Genomic DNA, 11073 nt, shown 5'->3' with positions numbered 1-11073 from the left:
CTGAAGTCATACTTTTTGACAATTTGCTCAGAAAGTGGGTCTTTATCATGTTTGCTTGGACAGTCTTGCAACGTTTGCAATATTTTGTTCTTTTGGAATTCGAGGACGAATTCACAATTTCTTGGGGGGGGGGGGGGGGGGGGTCGAGGTACGGACTTAGTCACGTTAAAGAGAGTATGTGTCAGGCAGCCGGTCAGCTCAGGTTCGCGACCCGGGCAGACTTCACATTTCTGTCATCCTGGATTTATCACAGCATTTTTTATTAAACAAGGATTTTCTATTATTGAACCTAATGACCTAGTTTTTGAAGGCACATGAACCAGTTTGGAACCTGACCTAGATATTATCAAGGAGAACATTCTCACCAACTTTCATGAAGATCTCATGAAAGTATGGCCTCTAGAGAGGTCACAATATTTTTCTATTTTTATACCTACTGACCTAGTTTTGACTACACGTGATCCAGTTTCAAACTTTATCTGGATATCATCAAGGTGATCATTCAAACAAATTTTCATGAAGATCAATTGAAAAATATGGCCTCTGGAGTGGTCAAAAGGTTTTTCTACTATTAGACCTACTGACCTAGTTTTTTACCGCAGTTGACCCAGTTTCAAATTTGACCTAGATATTATTACGATGAACATTTTGATAAACTTTCATAAAGATCCCATGAAAAATATGGCCTCTAGAGAGGTCACAAGGTTTTTATATTATTTGACCTACTGACCTAGTTTTTGAAGGCACGTGACCCAGTTTCAAAGTTGACCTAGATATCATCTAGGTAAATATTCTGACCAATTTTCATGAAGATCCATTGAAAAGTACGGCCTCTAGGGAGGTCACAATGTTTTTCTACTTTTAGACCTACTGACCTAGTTTTTGACCGCAGTTGACACAGTTTCAAACTTGACTTAGATATCATTAAGATAAACGTTCAAACCAAATTTCATTTCATACAGATCCCATGAAAAATATGACCTCTATAGAGGTCAAAAGGTTTTTCTACTATTAGACCTACTGACCTAGTTTTTGACCGCAGTTGTCCAAGTTTCGAACTTGACCAAGATATCATAAAGATGAATATTCAGACCAACTTTCATGAAGATCCATTGAAAAGAGAGGTCAAAATGTTTTTCTATTTTTAGACCTAATGACCTAGCTTCTGACCGCAGTTGACCCAGTTTCAAACTTGACTTAGATATCATTAAAATGAACATTCAACCAAATTTTATTTCATACAGATCCCATGAAAAATATTGCCTCTAGAAAGGTCACAAGGTTTTTCTATTATTTGACCTACTGACCTAGATTTTGATGGCACGTGACCCAGTTTCAAACGTGACCTAGATATTATCAAGGTGATTATTTTGACTAACTTTCATGGAGATCCATTTAAAAGTATGACCTCTAGAGAGGTCACAACGTTTTCCTGTTTTTAGACCTACTTACCTAGTTTTTTACCCCAGTTGACCCAGTTTCAAACTTGACCTAGATATCACCAAGATGAACAGTTCGAACAACTTTCATAAAGATCCATTGAAAAATGTAACCTCTAGAGTGGTCACATGCATAGTTTACGCACGGACTGACGGACGCCGGACGCCAGGCGACCACAAAAGCTCACCTTGTCACTTCGTGACAGGTGAGCTAAAATGCGGATATTTCACAGATTTAAGCAATAAGAAATGAATTAATGCAATAACAATTACCAACCTTTCTTTACTTTCAAAATACTCTCAGCGCTGTACCATTTCCTGAACTGGGGACTCTTTGTTTATCGATAATGCCTCCACTTCATCCCTATCACTGAATGTCTGTAAATACATTTATGTAACATTTGTTCTAAGGTTACTATTAACAACTAAAGGATATAGTTTCCGATATATATAGAGTTGCAGGAGACAGATTTCACATTTTACCAACCCTACTGTCTTTTATCAAATTACTCCGATGAACATATACCCCTCTCACCTTGGGATCGAACGGACTACCCTGCTTATCCTGAATCTGCGCTCTACCTACTGAAAGAGCCAGCTAACAGCAAAACATTTAGATCAAGTCATAAGACGGACAGGGGGTGGTTAGCGGAAGCAGTAACCATATTACTTCCATATTACATATCACTTATTAATGTTACATTAATGTTTACAATTTTGATCACCTCTTATTTTTTTCTGCCTGTATAAGCTCCCCATAATTAAAACCAGGTATTACAACAAGGAATGCACCAAACATAATGTCCATTCCCAATAAGCGTACCTAATCCTGTTATCGAAATTACATTGAAAAACAAATTAACTACTTATTTCCAGATGAATTAAGATAAAAAATATCTTATTTATAAGAAAATTATATTAAAAGTATCTGGCATTTGAATTCGCTTAAAAGTTTTAGAAAGTTCATTGTGAATTGTTAGATTTTAATTCAACATTCTAGTCATTCTTTCTTTTTTTTTTCTTTTTTTTTCCATTTCTAACATAAATTAACCGCTAATTTTTAAACTTGTTTTATCCCTTTAAACTGCTTTCATTTTCCTCTCGTATCTAGACAAATCTCATCAAATGTTTATACAATATCATTATGAATTAGGGTTTCATGATATTAACGTACATGTAGTAACAAGTTGTAATAATGTAATTTAGAATCATCTATCGTTATATCCATACCTTTTAACTTTTTCATCAATATTCCTGCGATCAACTAGTACAAACATTTTGTTTCCATTGACGTCAATATCCTATGATGTGCACATAATTCTTAGTTTAGTTGTTCGTTCTCTAAAAACAATATAAAAATACACACGTATGAAAATCAGCACTTCTGAGGAGTGCATATTTAAACATACCGATATTTTAAATACTAACTTTTCGTTAAATTTACGTGCATTGCTAAACAAGTATTAAGTATGTCAATTGTGCTATAGAATTTTCTTTGTATTATCAAAAGAAAAGGTCTTACATCATATGGTGCACTTCTGCTAACATATAATACTCTAAAAAGAAATGTAAATTTCACTCATGAGAATTCTTTTTTGACAGGTAAAATACATTTTGTCAGCAAAAACAAAAAAAAAACAAAAACAAAACAAACAAAAAACAACAAAAAAAAACGACGGTCTTTATAGAGCCTGTTAGTGTTCAGATGTTGTCTTTAAGACATAATTGATTGTATCTAGAATTTATGTACATTTCTACACGCCAAGGTAATAACTTAAAGTATTATGAAATTATATAACCTTTTGTCCAAACATTCCAACTATTTAAAAAAGAAATAAAGATATATAACATATTTTACTTACTTTAAAGGTTTCCACTTGCTTTAAATATGTACATGTCTACCATGTTACTTTCTGTATCTGATTCCAGACGTTCCTGAAAAAAAACGCGCAACCTTTTAAAAAATAAACGGAAAACAGACATTGGCGCGAAAATTCCTATTTAAACAAATGCAGCCATTCAGAATAATCAATTAAATGTCTACAAAGTGGCGGGCCGAGTAAAAGAATTCGATAGTCTCTTATGTAATTTTTCATTTTTTTTTTTCATTTTTTTTTTAAATAGAAACTTGACTAGGAAAGTTTAAAAATAAAATTAAACTTATATGTGAAGTTCTACTTATATGAAATACTGTTGAAAACGGCAAAAAAAAAATCAAACAAATTTACAGTGCAGATTGCAAATAACAAATTTGAATAATACATATTTCGCAGAAAAAATAAATGACCATGTAATATTAAATATAATTTTCAGACTCAAGTAAAATATGTGTGGGAAACGCAATAGCTGATTTATGAGCTGGAAATAAAGTTAGGGTGTTTTGTGATAAGTATTATTAATGTGTGTATTTAGTAAAGTAATCGCTTTAGGTATAATATTGTTCAAAACCAGAAATAAAAAAAATGTAAGCAGCGAGAATTAATAAGTTTCAGAACTACTAAATTTACTCGTTAAACACATGTCATAAAAATCTGTAGAAAATGAAATATTTGTAATTTTTTTTAAAAAGTGCAATGAAACAGAATCAATATACTTCTCCATCAATCCATTAGCATATCCTAGGGCATGACAATCACAACTGAACTTCAACACTTAAGCCTCAGAAAAGTTCTTCTTGCTTCGTTTCTGATTTTGAAAACCTAGACAACATAATAATTGTACAGTATTGTCAAACGTCTCTACAGAATACATGTATTAATTATATGTGGTACAATGGACTCATATTACTGGGAAATTCTAGAATACTGAATAAAAAATAAATATGTCCTAATACTTGTTCAACAAAAATTAAGTTGATTTGCTTTTATACTAACCAGATTTGAATGACGTTAATTCACAGATGCACGACACAAAATAAAACGTAGTGTAATACATTAACATTTCAAACTCAAAATATTTTAGAAAAATTACATGAATTTTTAACATTTTTATAACTCACCTTGTATCCAAATTATTTCATTTTCACACTATTACGTTGAAGTTTGGGTGCGCGTTACTTATTTCCATTAATCTAGTATATAAGTGTGTAACTTTGATCCTAAATCATCGCCGGAAGCAGGCTGTAAATTGCAGGATATTGACCAAAGAATCCACGGTATAGTCAACCTTTCCCAGGTTTGTGTACATAAATACTCTTCAACTGACATGATTTATGACGGTTTGAGCTCACTTTGTCCCAGGACGGCTAAAATGTAGCTACTCCTATAGACTGGCTTCTGTTCCTATGTTTGTTCTTATTTACATATATATGTTTATTCATTAAGAGGAAAGTAACTTCAGCAGGTTGTTTTTACATTGACATTTTTATTGACCCTGGCTCCAAACATAGGTATTGTTCAGCCTTCAGATAAAAATGTGCTATTTTAGAGGCTTAAGATTTTCTTATTTTGCTTGCAGTATTTATATAAAAAATAACCATGCAGCCAGGGAGCCAGGCTACTACTCCTACTAAAATGTCTCACACAGAATTTCAGATCAGAGCGCGAACTTATAACAACATGGAATTCCAGAGAGTTACAGATAGCATCTGTAGATTGGCTTAAATAGCCCTATCAAATTACCAGCACCCTTCTCCATGGTCAGCTTTTGACATTGAGATGAACATTAGGTCAGTTTATTTGTTAATTGGTTTAATTTTCACGAGAATAACAGATTGCTCCAGGAAAAAAATACAACTGATGTATTACTTAAAATGTATTTTGAATGAAATGCTAAGGAAATTTAACACACTTGAAATTTAAGTATAGCATGTGAATCAATGAATGTTAAACACAGTTAGCAGTCCATTTTGGAGTTACAGTAATAGATAGTTTAAAGGTCCAGTAGCACTTTTGGGTGTAATGATCACAAGTAGCATTTCTTTTAACAAGAAATTTAATCTTTCTGACGAATTTGGCCGATAAGATAATTGTAGTGCTGCTTTTTTAAGTTGAAATTATACAACAGAAATATAGCATAGTATTTTTATTCAATGATATTGCAAAAAAGAGAAATGTCTTCTATTAACTGTTTTCCGTGTAGAAACAACTAAAATGTCACAAAAATATATTGTAACATGTTTTAGAGTAAAGTAGGTTTTTTTTAACTGAAATGTTACAGTATTAACAAAAAAATAATCTTTTGTAAGTTATTTATAAGTGTTACTGGACCTTTAAAAAAGAAAACAATCATGTCACAGTAATATGAAAACAAAGCACTGCGTTAATCGGGAATCGATCGGACTTCAGCTCACCCCGTAACATTTGAAAAGAACTGCCTGATGATGGTACACAATTTTCAAGTCGATAGTAAATGTCTCATTCGGAATATCGCATGTTACCGTAGAGGGATCGACCTCGATTTTCGTAGTTTCGCCCAGGATCGGTTCTCTATCAATTTAAAGGAAGATTTTTGAATATAAAAAAAACAACACTGCCCGTATTTGTAATAATAAGCAAGACATTGCGGTTCAGACAAGTTATGCGGACACTTATTCGGCACAAGGAAAAAGCGTATTCTTCCAAAAAAAGTCCATAGTCAGACGCTCTGTACACATTTTTTAATTCGATAGACTAAGTATAAATCTCGATCTGTACATCGCATTTTACGGTAGAAGGATCGGTAGGATCATTTCCCGTTTATTTTGTAGTAGTGATCAACCAAAAAGCATGTTGTAAGGAAGTGGAGAAGAAAGATTTATAGATAAATTAGAATTCTACAGCAGTAGACTACGTTCTTGTATGCGTTCAATACCAATATAATTTGATTAGGCACTAAGTTAAAAGCGAGGATATGATACCATTTGCTTTTCCAGTATTTTCTTTTGAAAGCTGCATTAAAAATAATCTTGTCATAAAATTGGTGGATATTGGAACATACTCTCATCAGTATGTAAATATCGCGATACTATAAGTATATCTTGTAGTTACAGAGATATGTGCTTGCATGCAAAACTTTAAACAGAATATTCTAAGTACAAACAAGGGCTAAATACTGCTAAAATGTAGGTCAGAGTTATAAAACATAGTCAGTGGTCTTACATAAATCTAATGGCATTGAAGACATGTGTGAAGTTTCAATTAAATATCGTTATTAGTTACAGCGATATGTACTCACACGCAAAACTTTAACTTCATTTATTTTCTAAGTATAACAAGAGTGCCAGAATGTCACAATATACGCCCGTCACAGCAAATATTATTTTTAGAAATTATTGTAATTCTTTTATTTTTCTAAGTCCACAAAAAAAGTCCTTACCAGGTACAGATACCTTAAAATACACCCAAAATTTGAAAGTAACATCAATGTTGTACCACAGAAAAGTGGTCTTGGTTTTTCCCTACGATCAATTATAAAAAACTTACAATGTAATTTATTTATAGTAACAGCTAAGGGAAGTTAATCGTTAAAGAGAGAAAAAAAAATCCAAAAAAAAAAAAAAAAAAAAAATTACAAGTCCATACAAAAATCCTTACCAGGCAGAGATAGCTCAAAATACACCTCAGAATTGGATCAAACATGCATGTTGTACTACAGAAAAGTGGTCTTGATTTTTCCCTACGACTTGTAATGAAAAAGTTACAATATAAGCTATTTATAGTAAAAGTCTCTGATTTTTTGTTTTCATAAGTGTAATAAACTTTTCAATTGTTGGCCAATTCTTAGCTCTCTATATTTAGGACAACACATAATAAAATGGTACTCAGTTTCAACTAAATTGGTACAATTTTGACATGTTCTATTATTTCTTTCTACACCATTATATCTCCCTGTTTCTATAGCTAAATGATGAGATGATAAACGAAAACATGTGATTAATCTCCTTAGGTGATCATTTTCGCAAAAAGTCAAATAATTTTCAAAACCAAATGATGTTTTACTTTTTCTATAATACTCTAGTTTTGTACAGCTGTCTATGGAGGCACGCCATTCTTGAGTAAACTGGTCTTTCAATCGTTGTTTTAACATAGGAAATAACTGGCCATCGATATCGTTCTGATAGAAAATATACCCAAAACCTAATTCGTCTAGAAACTTTTTCACAGATTTAACCCATGGTAAACAATTGGTTCCATTCACATGTTCTCGAAGTGAGAAAATTTTCACATTTTCTCACTTTTCAGTGAGATATATTTCATATTTGCCTACCCAGCTGAAAAGTAAGTGCAGTGACCCATTAATATCTTTAGAAAATTATGTATTACTAAAGGACTTCTAAATTGATTTAACATAGATATTCATTTCTGCTGATTTAAAATGTGTGATCACCATCCCCACATCCACATTGATCTGTATCCACTTTTGTGTATATATATATGTATATTTGTTCACATGTTATTACAAAATGTATGTTTTGTAATCTGTGTTTATCAAATAAAAGATCTGTTCTGTTCTGTTCTGTTCTGTTCTCAAAACAAACAAATATCCTCTATGTAATTACTTTGACTTTCACGATCCATTTTAGAAGTTTATACTAGAATGTAAAGTAAATTATATTTCTGATTTTATAAAATTAAGTCTTAGTTATTGCCATGAACAAGATCACGTAAATTAGACAATGATTATAACCTCTATCTCCCATCCTGAGGAATCTTACATACTTTATTTATAATTATAGTTCAGAGATTCCGAAGATTATTTCTAACTTACAATGTATTCGCTATAAGATAAAGAAAAAAAATAAGAAAAAGAAAATAGTGTTAATATAACATATCAAACTTTCAACGTTCTAGATGTAGATCTACTTAAGTTTTGAGTTTTGATGATCATTTATCCATTTTTTAAAATTCACAGCAATTATAACAAAATAATGTTTTTGTCGTCAAAATTTAACAAAAACATAACTGACAATTAACAATATCTAAGGGAAATTTAAAAGTCTGAGTTCTTACAAACTTCACAAATTCTAAAGCAAAATATTTGTTCTTATCAAATTGCAGTTTTGACGTACTACAAATAATGAAAAATAGTCTATTAAATATTTCCTGATTCACTGGTTTTGAAAGTTTCAAGAGTGGGACACTATTCATAAATATTAAATACAACCTAACGTAATGTTAATGATATTAAACAGCGTATGAATATATGTTCAGTGCGCATATAACTGGTAAAACACATTCTTGTTTATGTTTTAGCTCGATGAAGTAAAATAGATTATGATACTTGTAGAGTAAGTTGTGCAAGAAAAAAATATTGTCGAAAAATTGACGCCTGGTATACAGTACAGAGTCTCGATAGTTTATTGACATCTGTTGCTCATTAGTCTTAATACTGGCTCGATGTCTAAATTGCCATTTTACAGCAGAAATGATCGTTTTATTGAGATAAATGATAAGATCAGCATCAAGACAAGGTCAGATGGTCTGACGGTCAGTTTAACTGGTTTATTATCGTTTCTAACCTCCTTTCTTGCTGTTTCAGACGATGTATTATAGCCAATAACCATTTATAACGGAAAAGTTATTGTCTCAAATTTCCTGAATTCATTTAAAAAATGGGGACTTCATATACATGTATATATCATCTCGGATTTAACAAGATTTGGGTTTAGCAAACGTTTCCTTAGTGCATATGCAAAAGTTGAGTGTTTCATGGAAATCTGTTTTTAGCTTCGTGGTACAGATGTTTATTATAACAGCACTGATGTTTTAAGAATTTACTGAAGTTTTCATTTTTCTAAACTTCGTTTCCTGTAAACTTCAGAATTGTATTTTGGTCTCTGATATAGTCAAATACGGTTCAGATATAAATGAAAAAGTCAACATTGAAGACGCATAACGGGCACAAACAAACTTTTAAATAACAGAGTTAGTTAAACTTTTACATTTCTTTTTCATTACATCACATTTCTTTTTCATTACATTTGGGTTTGAATATCATCTTTTCTGGTCCTGAAGTCTGAGACTTAAGACTTCATTGCTAATGCACTCTGTATTACATTTGGCCGGGAAAACAATGCACGTGTGTTTCATGTCGTAAGTATTTATTATCAAATGTGTGCATGTTTTTCACGTATTATTTGCAAACAGATTTCAAAAGTTCTAGGCTTAAATACAGTTTTAGAAATGTAGTTAGAACTTTTGACATGGCAGTAAGGATTTTTAGATGATATTGTACTTATTTTACTTCTGTTTGCAGATGATATGGTTATTTTAGGTAATTCTCCTGAAGAATTGAATCAAACTTTAGATTTATTAAATAATTATTGTAAAAAATGGAGTTTGGAAGTAAATACCGATAAAACAAAAGTTGTGGTATTTAGGAAACGGGGTGGTTTATTGCCAAATGAGGAATTTTATTACAACGGTAATAAACTTGAAATTTTGAATGATTTTAATCATTTGGGTACTATATTCAACTATACAGGTAGCTTTGTACTTAACCAAGAGCACCTTGTTGGAAAAGCATTAAAGGCCTTAAATTTATTACTTGTTAATTGTAATAAATACCAGTTAAAACCTAAACTTTTGTGTCAGTTGTTTGATTCATTCGTTGGATCTATTTTAAGTTACGCATCAGAAATATGGGGGTTTAGCAAATCAAAGGAAATTGAGAGAATACATTTAAAATTCTGTAAAAGGATATTAAAGGTTAAGACAACTACATGTACAAATGCCGTATATGGGGAACTTGCACGATATCCCCTTTATATTATGAGATACGTTAAGATTATTAAATATTGGTTTAAATTAGTAAACACTGATAACATAATATTGCAGCATGTATATAGACTTGCATATAATGACTGTTTGGTTGGTAAGATTAACTGGTTGTCAAAGGTTAAAAAACTATTATCGGATTATGGTTTTACGTATGTTTGGGAATCACCCGATACTGTATGTGATAAGAAATTTGTTTCATATTTTAAACAACGTGTGATTGATTGCTTTGTCCAAGGCTGGTATGTTGGCAAGCAAAATAGTTCTGTTTTAGAATTATACAATAATGTTAAATGTGTTTTTGAGTATGAAAACTACTTGGACATCTTACCTAGTAATCTAAGAAGTTATTTAACCAAAATAAGGCTGTCCTCTCACTCTCTGAGAATTCAAACAGGCCGGTATGGTATAATGAGAAGCGAGAGAAATCAGCGTTATTGTATATATTGTGATAAGCATGACATTGAGGACGAATATCATTTCATTTTGATTTGCCCATGTTACTCTGATTTGAGAAAATTGTATATTAAGAAATATTACTATATTAGACCGAGCATGTTTAAATTCATTGAACTATTAAGAACTGATAAGAAAGCAATTTTATCAAACTTAGCAAAATATATTAAACACGCTATGACTTTGAGAACATCTGTTACTTATATATAGCAGCCCATCCTCTCAGAAGTTTAGAGCAATATTATTATAATTATAATCTACACTTGTTGAAATGTGACTTTATTATATGTATTATATTTGTAAATTTGTTTTATGATGATGTGCCTGTGGTACAAGTCAAATAAAATATCTGTTCTGTTCTGTTCTGTTCTGTTCTGTATTACATTTGGCCGGGAAAACAATGCACGTGCGTTTCATGTCGTAAGTATTTATTATCAAATGTGTGCATGTTTTTCACGTATTATTTGCAAACAGATTTCAAA

General features: G+C 31.5%; 1 long non-coding RNA gene across 1 annotated transcript; it reads right to left on the bottom strand.

Annotated features, from left to right (window-relative positions):
- Positions 1-1714: 1714 nt before the first annotated feature.
- On the bottom strand, positions 1715-4569 carry LOC123563038 (uncharacterized). Its single transcript, XR_008372401.1, has 5 exons — positions 4438-4569; positions 4033-4138; positions 3302-3374; positions 2670-2780; positions 1715-1817 (listed from the first exon to the last, which is right to left on the bottom strand). It is a non-coding gene; the product is annotated as an uncharacterized LOC123563038 (long non-coding RNA).
- Between the last annotated feature and the right edge of the window lie 6504 nt (positions 4570-11073).

The sequence above is a fragment of the Mercenaria mercenaria genome, chromosome 9 (assembly GCF_021730395.1).
Source record: "Mercenaria mercenaria strain notata chromosome 9, MADL_Memer_1, whole genome shotgun sequence".
Taxonomy (NCBI): Eukaryota; Metazoa; Mollusca; class Bivalvia; order Venerida; family Veneridae; genus Mercenaria; species Mercenaria mercenaria.
The sequence above is the reverse complement of the archived record's forward strand: the minus strand, read 5'-3'. Positions and strand labels throughout refer to the sequence as shown.